The sequence below is a fragment of the Acinonyx jubatus genome, chromosome B3, assembly GCF_027475565.1.
Source record: "Acinonyx jubatus isolate Ajub_Pintada_27869175 chromosome B3, VMU_Ajub_asm_v1.0, whole genome shotgun sequence".
NCBI lineage: Eukaryota > Metazoa > Chordata > Mammalia > Carnivora > Felidae > Acinonyx > Acinonyx jubatus.
Window position 1 is genome coordinate 131,862,226 of NC_069386.1, and position 15,673 is coordinate 131,877,898.

At 45.9% G+C, this 15,673-nt stretch overlaps 1 long non-coding RNA gene across 1 annotated transcript in view; it reads left to right on the forward strand.

The window, feature by feature from the left end:
* The window catches only part of LOC128316102 (uncharacterized), a 45,790-nt gene that overhangs the window by 12,893 nt on the left and 17,224 nt on the right, over window positions 1-15,673 (forward strand). Inside the window, exon 3 of the long non-coding RNA XR_008299611.1 lies at window positions 4,013-4,124. This is a non-coding gene — a long non-coding RNA (uncharacterized LOC128316102). The remainder of the gene's footprint in view (window positions 1-4,012; window positions 4,125-15,673) is intronic.

Below are 15,673 nucleotides of genomic sequence, written 5' to 3' on the forward strand. Positions count from 1 at the left end.
ACAGTCCTACAATGTGCTGACTTTCTCCCTCCAGAGGTACTGAATTTTTTTTTTTAAGAGTGGAATCTGGGGGCCCCTAGGTGGCTCAGTCAGTTAAGTGTCCAACTGGATATCAGCTCAGGTCTTTATCTCAGGGTCATTAGTTCAAACCCCATGTCAGGCTCTGTGCTGACAGCTCGGAGCCTGGAGCCTGCTTCAGATTCTGTGTCTCCCTCTCTCTCTGCCCCTCCCCCTCCCCCTCCCCCGCTCACACGTGCACTCTCGCTCACTCTCTCTCTCTCTCAAAAATAAAATAAACATTAAAAAAAAGAGTGGAATCTGATAGTACCTTTCCTGGGTGATAGAGACCTTGCTTTAGGGATAGGGGGTGAGATAGGAAGGCCCAATTGTTCCATATTCAGACTTTCAATTAATTCTCTTGTCTCTAGCCCTGTGTCTCACATCCTCTGTGGCATTTGATGTTTTCACATCCTGGCCTTCTCTGAGATTCAGCTAGGAAGCTCAGCCTCCTGTTCCTCCATGTGTACCCCAAAGAGTGGTCCCCTGCCATTCCTTGGATTCTTGTATACCACTTGGGGAACCATCCTATCTAAACCATGACTTTTATTTTCCCCCCTGACATCACAAAGCTCATGAATGCTGGAGCTAGGGCTCAAACCCACTCTCTGATTCCAAAGCTGAGGTGCCTGCCACTAACCATAGCATTCTAGGAACTACATGCTTAAGGACTGATAAAGAAGGGTGAGAAATTTGGGCCTCTTTTTCAACAGATATCATAGATTTGTTCACTATTCAGTGCTTATATGCCTTAGGATCATATTCTTTCCTTCACAAATTTCAGACTTAAATATTTACATAGGCCAGAGAGGTAAAATGAAGCAGCCACTGGGCGTGGGGGGGTATGTGGGGGGGATGATGGTGGCAATACACATACCTCATTCAAAGTGGCAGTCAGTCACTCGTCAGCTGCTGCCACGCAGGAATGCTGGCCAACCACAGCCCAGTCTTGTGATTTTTCAAGAAACATCAAAATCTAAATTATTATTATTTTTAAGGTTATTTATTTATTTTGAGAGAGAGAGCGTGCACGTGAGTGGTGGAGGGCAGAGAGAGAGGGAGACAGAGAATCCCAAGCAGGCTCCATGCTGTCAGCACAGAGCCTGAGGCAGGGGTCCATCCCACAAATCACGAGATCATGACCTGAGCCAAAACCAAGAGTTGGACTCTTAACTGAGCCACCCAGGTGCTCCCAAAATCCAGATTATTAAGTAATATTAAGTAATGATTTTAAAGGTTGGCAAATAATTCAAGTTCAACTGTGACTGTAGGACAGCTGCAGCAACTAGTTTGCTGCCTGTAGACATTGCTTGTGGGATAGAAAACCTGAAATGAGATTTGTAGAGGGAACAAAAGTAAAAGCCATCACAGGACCCCCCCACCCCCCACCCCTACCCCCTGCGTATCCCAGAAGCTTGTTTTAAACAAACCAGGCAGTGTGTCTTCTTTGAGCCAGACACTTTCTAGAGTGGATCTGGTGATCATTTCCTAATTCTTGTAACATTCACAACTCCACTGCCTCTCTTAGATCCTAAACCAGCTGGTCTCTCTCCTTTTCTTCTCTTAAGTCATTTGGGCTCAAAAAAATCTTCTTCCTTTTGGATGACAGAGCCAACAGCACATATGAAGGACTCATGAATACTATATTCAGGTATCAAAGGGCGGGGCAGGGGGGAGGGGACTAAGACCAGAACCCCCATGAGTGAACCCGTGCTTGAACAGCTGATCTGCTAGGTTTGCATACTTTGGTGACAGGGGCCATTTTTAGCCAGAGGCCTGCCTGGAAACTGGGAAATGGACCAGAAACCATTTAAATATCATTGAGCCTGAGCTTCTTGCCTCTAATAAACTGAGATAATAAAAATAGCTGTTTGTACTTGAGAGTATTGTTCCGAGAATCAAATGAGATAATGTGCAAAGTGGTGGTATTGTGATTGCAAACAAACTATCGCCTCTGTTGGAGAAATTAAGAATGCATTTGGATGGTACAACGTGGGGGCAGGAAGCAAACCTCAGAAATATCCCAAGGTTACTCTGTGATGAAATTTCCAGTCATTTCGAGGTTGATGTCATCCTGTCTGATGAAATGGGCTGCAGTTTATTTTATTTAATTAAACTTATTTAAATAATCAGACACCTGAAATAACAAAATACATTAGAAAAGAAAGTGAGCCTCTCATCGGAAGTCCTTGGAATATGCTGACTCCTGTATCCAATGATGACCTACGAAGAGCATTTCTGGAACACATGCATCCTTCTTAAGTTTTTAAGAACTCCGTTTATGTGCTGGTCTCCTCCCAAAGAATCCCTTTTACGACTTGCAGTCTTTTGGGAAACTGACTGAGAATTGTGGTGTCATGGCCACACTCAGTTCTAAGACAACTCAGCTACCAGAAGAAGAGCAGGCACTTCCAACTTTCTTTTGGTTGGGAGATTATGGCCAAGACTCAAACAGTGTCTGCTTTGTCATTCAGTTTGATCATTACTGTGTACCTTTCATATTGAATGACACGAAGGTTCATGTACAATATGTTCACTGAAGCAATCTTTACAAAAGCAAACAATTTGAAAATGACATGTTTGCTTGACAGTAAGAGAATGGTTAAATAAAACATATTTTGATGATGAAGGATCAGGAAGCTATTAAAAATGTATTTGCACACTGGTTCCTATGAGGGAATGGTTAACAACACAGATGTGGTTCTGTTGGACTGGACCAAGGCAGGCTGGGAACATCCACTTCTGCCCAGCACAGGCCAGCTGAGAGCAGACAGAATCATGACTTGAAATAACGCAGCACAGCTGTGCAGTGTGGACAAGCGTCTGCAGCCTACGGACAGGTGAGGTCTGCAGCTGTCAGAGGTGACGCTGTTCACACCAGGCAGACACATCTGGAGCGTTCAGGGGAAATGAACACTACAGACCCTGTATACTCTGTGCACACTTGCATCTGGGAAATCCCCCAGAAGCCATTAGTGTATATTTTCTGAGAAGGCTGCATATGGGGACACTGCCCCCATTGGCCATGTCATCTGCAGTGAGAGGAGCCAGGTCACCAGGACAGGGAACAAAAGAACGAAGAGGAACTCAGCAGTGTGTATCAGCAGAAGCCGAGCTCCGTATGCTTATTCTAAGCTGTTATTTAATGCAAAAGCAAGTTGCAATTAAATCATTGCTTTTATTCTTGACCCTGGGACATGTGATAGTTGGGGGGATGTTACTTCAAGTCCAAGTGAATGAGTGGGATAAGCTCAACAGAGAACTGTTTTCAGAGGAGCCATTAAGCCTTCCAGAGTGAACATCCCAGGAGAAAAAGCAGCCCAGCCAGGCACTAGGAAATTTCTCTGATAAGAATGTCAGGGTCGTTGGAGAAGCAGGACGGTTCTAAAGTTAGTCTCCAGGCGGGGCCTTTGAGGCTTCTCCTGGTTCGGGCTCAAGTGATCTTTTTGAATTCTGCAGCGTGGGGGCTGACATGGAAGAATTATATTACCAGAAACTCTTAAACATTGAGCCATAAGTAGATTGCTCTAGCACCCCTCTTAGTGGACTGTAGACAGGACAAGGCAACCGCCTCCCCAAGTCATCCCAGATGACTGAGCAAACCACTCTGATATCACAGGTAGGGTCTGAACCCAGGGCACCAGCAGGGTCCATGGTGCCTGGCTGGACAATGGTGGTGCCCAGCAGGCATGGGCTTCTAGGAGTGGGACCCCTAGCAGTCATGAGGGAGGCTTCGACAGGGACCAAGAAGCCCTAAATGAGAAGGTGGAGATGAATACCAGGAAAACTGGTGACTCCCGTCTCTGCCCACATGTTGAGGCTTAGAAACCATGTTACATACAGATGGGGTAAGTGAGGCACAAAGAGGCCAAATCACTTGCTCAAAGGTGTAGAGCTGTAAAGTGACAATCCAGATTTGAACCCAGATCTTCTTGACTTCTGCTTGTTCTACTAGACCATGAGCACTTTCAGGAGAAATCAGAGAATGTCCGAGGAATACCAATAATCCAGTTGGATGGAAAAAAAAAAAAATCATCAGAGGAACAGCAACAATCAAAGCTGGAAAGGTACTTGGGCCTGTATTGCGGAGAAGTTTGCACTAATTTGGGCGATAGTGGCACAGGGGATCGGCAAACTATGGCCTTCAGGCAGAATCTGCTGTCTATTTGGGGGCCACAAGTTAAGAGTGGTTTTTACAGATCTGATGATAGGGAATACCAACTTTGAGCCCCAATGTCATAGGTGAAATATTATCCTATGGGAAAGAATTCCATTCTTCTCATTAGTAGTCTGTTATGATAAAATATTCAATTATTATTATATTTTGACCTCAATAAAAATTTGTGAAAATTTGTTATATGATTCTCTATATAATTTTCTTGATTTTGCCTCTTGGCCTACAAAGCCTAAACTATTTACTATCTGGCCCTTGACAGAAAAATGTCACCCACCCCTGGCATAACCAATGATTGAAGAAAGTTATGGAATATAATTATTTTTGTTGTATACTCTCACCAAGAAAAAGTTTGGGCGTGCACATCCTTTACATGCATATTACTTAATATGTATGATATGCAATGGAATACTATGTGGCAATGAGAAGGAATGAAATATGGCCTTTCGTAGCAACATGGATGAAACTGGAGAGTGTGATGCCAAGTGAAATAAGTCATACAGAGAAAGACAGATACCATATGTTTTCACTCTTATGTGGATCTTGAGAAACTTAACAGAAGACCATGGGGGAGGGGAAGGAAAAAAAAAAGGTTAGAGAGGGAGGGAGCCAAAACATAAGAGACTCTTAAAAACTGAGAACAAACTGAGGGTTAATGGGGGAGTGGGAGGGAGGGGAGAGTGGGTGATGGGCATTGAGGAGGGCACCTTTTGGGATGAGCACTGGGTGTTGTATGGAAACCAATTTGACAATAAATTTCATATTTAAAAAAATAATAAAATAAAAATTAAAAAATATGTATAATATGTAGTAATATACTACATTACTAATGTATACAAGCAACATAGTCAGGGCTATGAATACAGTTAGAGCTATCCAGTCAAATTGCCTGACTTCAAATCCCAGACCTACCACTTACTAGCTTTATGACATTGGACAAATTTCCTAGCCTTATGCTTCAGTTTCCTCCCCTGAAAAATGGGGATAAAAATAGTATCTATTTTATTGGATTGTTTTGAGAATCAAATTAGTGAATATATGTAACTTGCTTAGAACAGTCCCTGAAACATGGTATATAAGTGCTAAATAAGGGTTATTAATAATGGTATAAACATTCTATCATCATTCGCGCACGACAAAGCAGAATTTAAAACAATGGGATGATAACAAAAGTCCTAAACTTTTCTTCTGGGCATGCTCATGTGATCTGTCTCATCACCCCTGGGGTGTGCACAGAGCAGACCCCAGGTAACTTATCAGGGCACAGAGGCAGGTTGCAGAGGGACTAATTAGGAGCGGGGGGAAGGGGCAAGGACTTCAAGCCCACTAGGAGGGGGAGGGGAAACTTCACAGGGATGGCCATACTAGGGTTAAGTACCGAAAGACGTGTGTGGCACGGGCAAGGGCTGGAGAAGGCATTCCAGGCAGACAGAGCAGAAGAACAAAAACAAAAAGGCACGGCGCAGACCAGGAAGTTCTGGGGACAGCAAACGCCCAGCGTAGTGAGGCTACATGTGGGGAGGGCGTCATATGCCAAGCCCTGGGGCCATGGCAACCACGCAGAGCTGGGGAATAACTGATGGCAGAGTAAACAGAACAAAAATATATAAATTTCTTTTTAATAACCTCCTGCAATACAGACCCTGCTGATAGAGTCTTTGTGGTGCAATAAGCATTGGTGGGCCTTAAAAAACTAACTATTTTGTTTTGATTATTTTTAAAGGCAATATCAATGTCCGTAAAAGTTACTTTGGATGGTATGCTAGTGAACAATTGAACTCAAAACTGAATTTAATAACCTTGACCTTACATTTACTTTCAAGGGACTTGGTCGTCTGCTTTTATACTGAAAACAGAAACTTGTGGTTTTAGAAACTAATTTTTCATGGTGAGGTTACAGTGGGGGAGAATGAAATGCTTTCCTCCCCCACCCCCACCCCCCGCCCCGCCCGCAGTGGGTCTCCTCCTTGGAGTCCTTTTCTTTCTCTGTCTTTTCACCCATCCATTCACTGACAGATATGTATGCATTTCTGTGGACAAGCCTATGCCTCTTTTGGAAAACACTAGATTGACCTCAACAACTAGGATTAAAGTAGCAGTTGTTAGAAAAGAAGACAGAGAGTCTTGTACCAGGGAGGATGTGGCAGACGCCCAAATAAGCAAGGACTATGCCACACTGAAGTTTTGGGGCTTGGGACATTTTTGGGTTTTGGTTTCTGGTCTTTAAAGTAATACAGGCTCTCTGAGGAAAACCGGAGAGTACAGGGAAGTAATTAAGAGATGGGGGGAAGTAACCTTCTTTCCAATCATGTAGGGGCAACCTCTGTTACGTTTTAGAGTACTTTCTCCTAAGATTTTTCTTATATAGGTTTGTAATTTTTTTTTAAGTTTTTTTTTTTTTTTTTTTTAAGTGATCTCTACCCCCAAAGTAGGGCTGGAACTCACAACCCTGAGATCAAGAGTCACATGCTCCACTGACTGAGTCAGCCAGATGCCCTGGGGTTTTTTATTTTGAACATACTTGGGAATCATACTAAGCACAATAGTATACTCTGCCTTTTTAAAAAAAATTTTTTTTTAACGTTTATTTATTTATTTTGAGAGAGAGAGAGAGAGAGAGAGAGAGACAGTGTATGTGTGTGAGTGGAGGAAGGGCAGAGAGAAAGGGAGACAGCATCCCAAACGGGCTCTACCTTGCCAGGGCAGAGCCCAATGCAGGGCTTGATCTCACAAATCCTGAGATCATGACCTGGCCAAAAACAAGAGTCTGATGCCGAACCAACAGAGCCACCCAGGCACCCCTACTCTGCTTTTTTTTTATCTTAACATTATATTATAAGCATTCCTTCATGTCAGCAAAATCTCTTTGTAAACATGACTTCTAAGGCCTGTCCATACTTTGGACACATATTAATTTCCTAACAAATCACCTGCTAGTAAACTATAAGGTCTTTAGAATATTTTATAATTAGAAACAACCATGTGGTAAAGAGTCTTCTGCAAAAAAAAAGGGGGGGGGATGCTTGCATTTCATATTACTACACTAGAATAACTTCAGAGAAGAGATTTGAATGCTTTTTATGACTTTTTAAAAATTCTTTTAATGTTTATTTTTGAGAGACAGAGAGAGAGAGAGCAAGTGGGGTAGAGGCAGAGAGAGAGGGAGACACGGAATCCAAGCAGACTCCAGGTCCTGAGCTATCAGCACAGAGCCCAATGTGGGGCTTGAACCCAGGAACCATGAAAGCTGAAATCGGACGCTCAACCGAATGAGCCACCCGGGCGCCCCTGTTTTTATAACTTTTAAAATTTGTGGTAAAATATATAAAATATAATATTTACCATTTTAACCATTTGTAAGTGTGCTGTTCAGTGGCTTAAATCCATTCACCATGTTATAATAGCCATCACCACTATCTACCCCCGCCCAAAACATTTCATTAACCCCAACACAAACTCTGTACTCATTCTACAATAATCCCCTGTGACCCCCTCCTCCAGCCTGTGATAACCTCTACTCCACTCTCTGCCTTTATGAATTTGTCTCTTCCAGGGACTTATCATATAAGTGGAATCATAAGATATTTTTCCTTCTGTGACTGGCATATCTCACTTCGCATGATGTTTTCAAGGACCATCCAACAAATGTTCGTTTTGCTTTTATAGCTGAGTGGTGCTCCATTGCCACTATCACACATTTTGTTTATCCATTTATCCGTTGGTAAACATTTGTGTTGTTTACACCTTTTGACTGTTGTGAACAATGCTCTTATGCACATTGGCGTACAGATGTCTCAGTCCCTGCTTTCAACTCTTTTATATACCTAGAAGTATGTGATTCTATGTTTAACTTTTTGAGGAACCTCATGCCATTTTATAGAGACCCAACCTGGAAATAACATATGAGGTTTGTATGTTATTTAGGCAAGCGTGACTAGCAGGAACTCCTATTAGCGCACACACCAAGTCCTTGGTCCTCCATCAAAATTTGGTGAATGATTACATGTTTATAAATGTTTATAGAGAAGGTGTTGCCATTTTTAATGGTTTCCCCCATTTTATTCAACCAGTCCCAAACTCATACAGAAGGTCTTCAACTATAGGGGCGCCTGGATGACTCAGTTAAGCGTACGACTCTTGGTTTCAGCTTAGGTTATGATCTCATGGCTTCATGGGTTTGAGCCCTGCATCGGGCCCTGTGCTGGTGGGGCGGAACCTGCTTGGGATTCTCTCCCTCCTCTCTCTCTGCCCCTCTTCCACTCACACTCTCTCTCAAAATAAATAAGTAAACTTAAAAAAAAAAAGCCTCAACTATAAGTGTGAAACCAGTGCCAAAAGAGGGGTCCTGGGGAAAATGCTTTAAACTTCAGGAAAATGATCAACAAATATATGAGTACCTTACGTGTGCTTCGTGCAGTGTTCGTTCTCTTGAGAAATGCAAAGAAGCCCAGGGAAAAAATAGTTTATTTTTCACTCACCAAAATAGGTAAAGCCCTGCTCTGTGTTCTAGAAATGCCGTGTCAACTAACCCAAGGGACATGCCCAAGATGAAAACGGGAGGCCCATCCCACAGCAGCACGGTATTAACTTTTGAATGCCTAAATAGCAAGTAATAGGCATTCATAAACTAGCACAGTCCTTGAAGACCTCAGGTCTGGGCCTACAGAACCTTTCCAAAGGTTGGAGGATTTTAGCTGGTGTGTTAGTTTCCTTTCTATTGTAATACATTGCCACATATTTTGTGGCTTGAAACGACACACATTTATTACAGTCCCAGAAGTCAGAAGTCTGGGTCTTATGGGCTAAAATCAAGATGTTGGCAAAGCTGTGTTCCTTCTGGAGGCTCTAAGGGTGAATCCGTTTCCTTGTCCTTTCCAGATTCTGAAAATCTGATTTTACATGCTCTTTCAGATTCCAGAATCTGCATTCCTTGGCCCATGAACCCTTCCTGTGTCTTCAAAGACTATCTATCCAACCTTTATTCCCATTGTTGAATCTCCTCTCTTCTCCCTGACCCTCCTGCCTCCTTCTTATAGGGACCCTGTGATTACATAGGACCTGCCTCAAAAATCTGGGAAAATCTCCCCATCTCAAGATCCCTAACTTAATCTCATCTTCAAAGTCCCCTTTATGTGAGGGAATGATGTTTTCACAGGTTACAGCAATCACTGTGGACATCTTTGGGGGCCATTATTCAACCTACCACAGCTGAGCAGCATCTGGAAAAGCAGAAATGAGGGAAATTGTGTTCGAAAGAACATGTGAAGGGTATTTGTCAGTTGGACCACCAGCATGCAAAAACCCCTTCATATTTGGGAGGGATTCCAAGATAAAGTGTGAGACAGGCAACCCTCTTCCCGTGAAAGAGGTACACGACCCAGGTGTGGCCTATGTGATGTTCCCACCTACCATTCTGACCAAATCGGTTTGCTTTTACTCAGGCTCTTGGCCTTGATTTAGGGACCTTCTAACAGCCACATGGAACTTGTTATTGTGGTCACTTCAGGGACACTGTTGAGAACCAAGTGCACCTCATCACACCCTTCACGAAGGGAAAGGTTTCTTAGGTCTCAGTGCCAGGGAGACCAGCAAATCTTGTGAGCATATGGCCTACATTTGACTTACTGAGGTTGTGACTCCTGTAATTCAACATTTCCCAGCCCTCAGTGTGGAACTCTGGTATTCTATAAGATTGAGGCCAGCTCCTAGAGGTTGGAGGGTGACAATTAACCACCCTTCCTGCCTTCAGTGTTGAAAACGAGTGTAAGGAGGACTTAAGGATCCCAGTGAAGCTCAGGCTCGGTGTAGACTCCATCATCCCCAACAATGGCTTTGGTTAACTTTGTTGGAGCTCTAGGTGGGCATCTTTCATTCTGAAAGAGGGCAGGCATCGTGTGCCCCACCCCCACTTTCAACCCTAAATCTGCATATGGAGAACAGCATAGAGGAGTCTTGTTTGAGAGCCTGCTCTAAGCACATTTACACCTCTACCACACTGAGGGTTGTGGTCTGCCTCACTCTTATAGAACAAAGTGAGAAAGACCCAGAAAAGAGTGGGTCTCCATATGTCCGATTGTGGGCAAGCAAGAACAGAAGGAGAAGGGAGAATATGCTCCTTGAAGCTCCTTCCTGGGGAATGGGGATGTCTCCTTGCTTCCATGTCAACTTAAGAACGGGCATACCAGCAATGTTTACTCTTAAAATTTTTTTTTTTTTAGTATGTAAGAAATACGTGTTCCTGTCTTAGAGCTCTAGATGCTCTGCCTCCAGACTTCCCATAGCTCACTGCTAACGCATTGCTCAGGACTCAGCTCAGCTGTCTCAGCTTAGAGTGGTTTCCATGACCCCCAAGCTTCCTTCCACCCTGTCCCACCCCCGTCTCTTCACCCCCCTGTATTGTCTTCCCAGCCTCGACCACTAACTAGATGATCTTGCTCATGCATTTATTCATTTGTTGGCTGCCCATCTTCCCCCCTCTCAAACACAAGTTCCATGCAAATAGGAGGATTGCTTTTGCGGGTCTTTGCTGCATGCACAGTGCTTAGCACCGTCTCTGGCTACAGCAGCCCTAGTGGTACATACTGTCGGATGAGGGAGGGGTGCTGCCTGGACCAAGGGCCTGAGCTCCTGCTTGCCCCCCATCCACTCAGCTCCACGCTTTAACAGTTCTTTCCCCCGTCACCCATCTCGAGTCCCTCTCTTCCTCTCCTCCCTCCCTAACCCCCAGCACTAATGTTCAGCCCTAAAAACAATGGCAGTGGTCCTCCCTGCTCTGTCTGCCGCAGTTGCTGTCCCACCCTGCCACCAAGGGCTCCCCGTGTTTCCCCGTGTACAAGCTTTGCCTTTGCTGCCACCCCGTACAAACTTGTGCTGTCCAGCGCAGAGGGGGGCCTTCCTTACCAGGCGGGTGCACTGAAGCTGGTGGTGAGATTGAGGATGTGGACGTGCAGATTGAAAACAAAGCTGTGCTTCCTCCCCGTAGCTTTGCTTTGTTCTATACTCACAGTATTTAATTTTCTGTATCAAATGTTAGGGAAGGGCCTGCAATTTTGTGCTTCTCAAGGAGGCTGGGGTGTGGTTTTTAAAACTAAGGGAGCAGTCAATTGCCCTGCCTCCTAGATAGGTTGGGAAATCTCACCCCTTCACCCTGCCCTCACCCAGGCAGGTCTTCCCTCCCGATCCGTGCTTAGGAAACCCTTGCTTCTGTTCATGGGCCAGTTCAAAGGGCTTTTCTGTGATGCCTGCCCACATATTTTTCTTCTTCCTCAGCCAAGTGGACTGCCCACTCCCTAAGCTTCAGAGCACTGTGTCCACAGCTCTGACGGGTAATTATTTTGTACTTGTTCAGATTCCCCGTCACTCAGTATCTTACTTAGCCAGCCCAGGGTACCATAACAAAATACCATGGACTGAGTGGCTTTGACAACAGAATATGATTTTCTCATAGTTCTAGAGGCTGGAAGTCTGAGATCAGAGAGCCAGCATGTTCAGGTTTGGTGAGAACTCTTTTCCTGGCTTCTGGGGTCCACCTTCTTGCTGTGCCCCACATGGTAGAGAAAGAGAGAAAGAGAACAGGCTCTCTGGTGTCTCTTTTTTTTTTTAATGTTTTATTTATTTTTGAGAGAAAGAGAGACAGAGAGAGCATGAACAGGAGAGGGGCAGAGAGAAAGGGAGACGTAGAATAGGAAGCAGGCTCTGTGCTGACAGCAGTAAGCCTGATGTAGGGCTCAAACCCATGAACCACAAGACCATGACCTGAGCTGAAGTCAGGCATTCTCCTGACTGAGCCACCCAGGCACCCCTCTGGTGTCTCTTATAAGGACACTAATCCCATCAGCCCAGGGTTCTACCCACATGAACTCATCTAAATCTAATTACTTCCCCAAAGCCCCATTTTCAATGTATGAATGAGAGGTGGGACAGGGGAACTTGTGCAAACATTCTGTCCATAACACTCAGTAAGCATTTTTCAAAGTTAGTTAGTTATTTTTTGGGAGAGGGCAAGCAGGGGAGAGGCTGAGAGAGGGGGACAGAGGATCCGGAGCAGTCTCTGCACTGAGCTCGAACCCACGAGCTGCGACATCATGATCTGAGCCAAAGTCGGACGCTCAACCGACTGAGCCACCCAGGTGGCCCAGCATTTTTAAATAAAGAAAGAACCTATGCTTCCTTCAATTCCCCCTGACTAAGGACAGGACTGATCCCAGGGTCCAAAGCAGGTGCAGTTCACAGGACCCACCTTGGAAAGTCAGAGTCACAGACGGAATCTGGCAATTTGCTACAATGTTGACATAAATGGATCTTGTCACCTGGTCTCTTTGTCACAGATTGAGAAAGTCAATCCCCAAAGAAGTTCAAGGGACTGGGCCATTGTCTTATTCCTCTGATTTGTGCCTAGAATCAAACATTGCTTGCAAAATCATCTTGTCCATTCAGAAAAGATTTATTGGTCACCAACCATGTGCCAGGAATTGTGTTGCCCTCCAGAAGTAGGAGAGACAGACCCACAACCAGCCACAATAGTGCGGAATGGTCTGGACCTTGAGACAGCCCTAGGCAGGAGCCACTAGCCCAGCCTGGGAATTGGAGGAGGCGTCCTGGAGAGGGGACACTTGAACGGGGTCTCCCAGGACAAGGGGGGGTTAGGCAGGCAAAGGGTCAGAAGAAGATGTTCCAGGCAGAGAAGGCAAGCCGGAAGCCGGGCAGAACAGGGCCCCATTGGGAACTGCAAGTAATTACTGAAATTACTGAGAATTCAGTGTACGTGCCAAATGCTGTTCCCAGCTCTGGGGTTACCACAATGTGGAAAACAGAGGCCCTGCCCTCAAGAATTTACAGTAAAAGATACATGAAAAGTGAAATAAGTAACAATTCGAAGCATGACTCTCAGCTTCACCTCTCCAGGGGTTACTTAATACAATGAGAGTTTGCACTCTTTTTTTTTCTTCTTTTAAAGTAAGCTGCACACCCACCATGAGGCTTGAACTCAAGACCCTGAGATCAAGAGTCATGGGCTCTACCAACTGAGCCAGCCAGGTGCCCCAATAAAATGACAGTTTAAATGTGCTTCTGAGCCCCCACGCTATTGTTTGGAGAATGCCTTTCCCCCCTCTTGGGAGTACCTCGATAAATCCCACAATCCCAGGGCCTTCCTCGGTCCATGAGGGCATCCTAGTGACTCTGCCTCTTGGAGAGAAAATCAGAAAAGCTGAGGAGCCCCCTGGGGGGTTGTGTTCTACATTGTTATTGTTGCTGCTGTTGCCGCAGTGCCTCTGCTGACACACGGGGACCTGGGACAGAGCTCATCGGGGGCAGAGATGTGGCCTGTAGTCAGGGAGAGAGGAAGGGAAGAGGCCTCCTTTCCATTGAGTCGCGCTCAATGAGGGATCCTACGTGACACAATGGACTTCAACCCCAGTGCCTCAGGTGCTGTGGAGACACACACACACACACACACACACACACACACACACACAGAGGCACAGCCTCAGGGGCAGGGGACTTCCAAACTAGAGCCATATGCATTCTGGGAACCAGCATCTTTCCCCAAGAATCCCTCCCTTGAGCAAGGAAGCCCCTCCCCCTCCTGCTCCAGATCAAATGACATCGCTCTGGGGGACCGAGAAGGAATATGCCTCCTCTCTGGTACATAAATGACAGACAAGTGATCAGATGCACGCCATGGGGATCATTAATAAATACTTGAAGTTGTCTGTGTTGGACACTGAAGGGATTGTCTATTCTACACCTTCTCTCCTCTAAAAACTGCCTCTTCCTCCGTTCTGTCTCTGGTTGCCCAGAGAGTTACAACATTCTGAAGCCTCCTGGCCCGCCTGCCCACAATGTGGCCATAAGTCCCTGCCTTGGGACAGTTTCACACTTGCACCTGAGAACGTTGGTGTCCCTTTGATGATGGAAGCTGTCAAATGTGCAACTCAGGAGCTGGTGGCAGCTCTTGTCACGAAGACAAGGACAGTAATGCAGAGAGAAAAGGCAACAGAAGCCTCAGGGAAAAGCAGGACAGACAGCGAGGGGTCACGTGGGGTGCAAGTCCCTGGTTCCCACTGTATCCGACTGTCACGCGGACGTGACCACAGAATATCACTTTGCTTAAGCTACCTTGTGTGCTTTATGTAAGCCTGTCCCTCATAACTAGAACGACGAAGGAATGTACTGTCCAACCCAGGACACTTTAAAAATGAAAGACGCCACTAGTAATAATTACCCTGGGACAACGGATGTCACCTGGGGCAGTCCCAGGCAGGCGCTCCCTTTAACCCACTAATATGATGATGGGGGAAATCAGTCTGTCCAGCATTGAGGTGTAGTGGGCGGGCCCGAGAAGATGGAGGGGGTGCCTGATCCGGTAGGTATGGAGTCGGCAGCTGCAGAACTGTGTGCCCACGTAGCCTTTCCTCCCTCCCCACTGCCTGGCCACACTTCCACTACAGCACAGAGAGGAAAGCACCTTGTTCCCGGCGTTCCAAACTGCGTGGAGTTCTTGTGGGGAGACCTCCACAGGTTAGGAACTAGACGGGTCCCGGCCCCAGAGGTGGATCTTAGGAAGGATCATTTACTATCCATGTACCCCACTTTTCTCAACCCACAAAAGAAGAGGGGAAGGTAGGCTGTTGAATGGCAGGGATACTGTCCCCACATGCTCCGCTCTCCTGTCTCAGATGTCGCTGCCTCCTGAGCTACCACCTGCCTGTGTGTTTTTTTAAAACTTCACCTCCCAGGTTACTTTGACCATGAGCATCACTCCTCATCCGAGCTGAGGACGACAAGATGTTCCTGAGGGTTGGGTAGTGTCTCCCGCCTAGGTTCTGGGGGAGGAGGGGGGCAACCTAGTTAGGAAACTAGGAGCCACACTGGCAGGAGATTGCTGGTGTTAAGAAAGAGAGTCCATTGATGGCCCTGGAGTGCATGATCCAGTGCCCCAGCCCCCCCAACCTGGTGCCATTTGAGGAATCACACAGGTCAGCTCTCAGGACAAGTAGGAAGGGGGAGGTGCCCATGGCTTCTCGTGGAGCCAGGCTGTCTGCTCTATGCTGTTCTGGCCAGAATCCAAGGAAATGTACACGCTGAGGGTGGTGAAGGCCCCATCCTCCAAGGTCACTTAGGGTGAGCTGTCAAGGACTATCAAGGGTTAGCCCCAGAGGCTGCATCCTCAGGTGTAAATCTGCCAAGTACTCTGGCTTCTCTAAACAACCCTCCCTCTTAGCCTTCCACCTTTGCGCTCAATAAGAGTGGGTGAAAGGTGTGGCCAGTGTGGACTTTGCCATGTGAAGGGCTATTGTTCTAAGGAGTGTCAAGTATGGGAAGATATCTATAAAACCAGCTTAGCAAATTTCCAGTCCATTTATCCATTCCCGGGGGGCATAGGTCTTTCCCCAAACCTTGAAATAATGCAAAAAGTTCTGGCAGCTAAGCAAAAGTCCA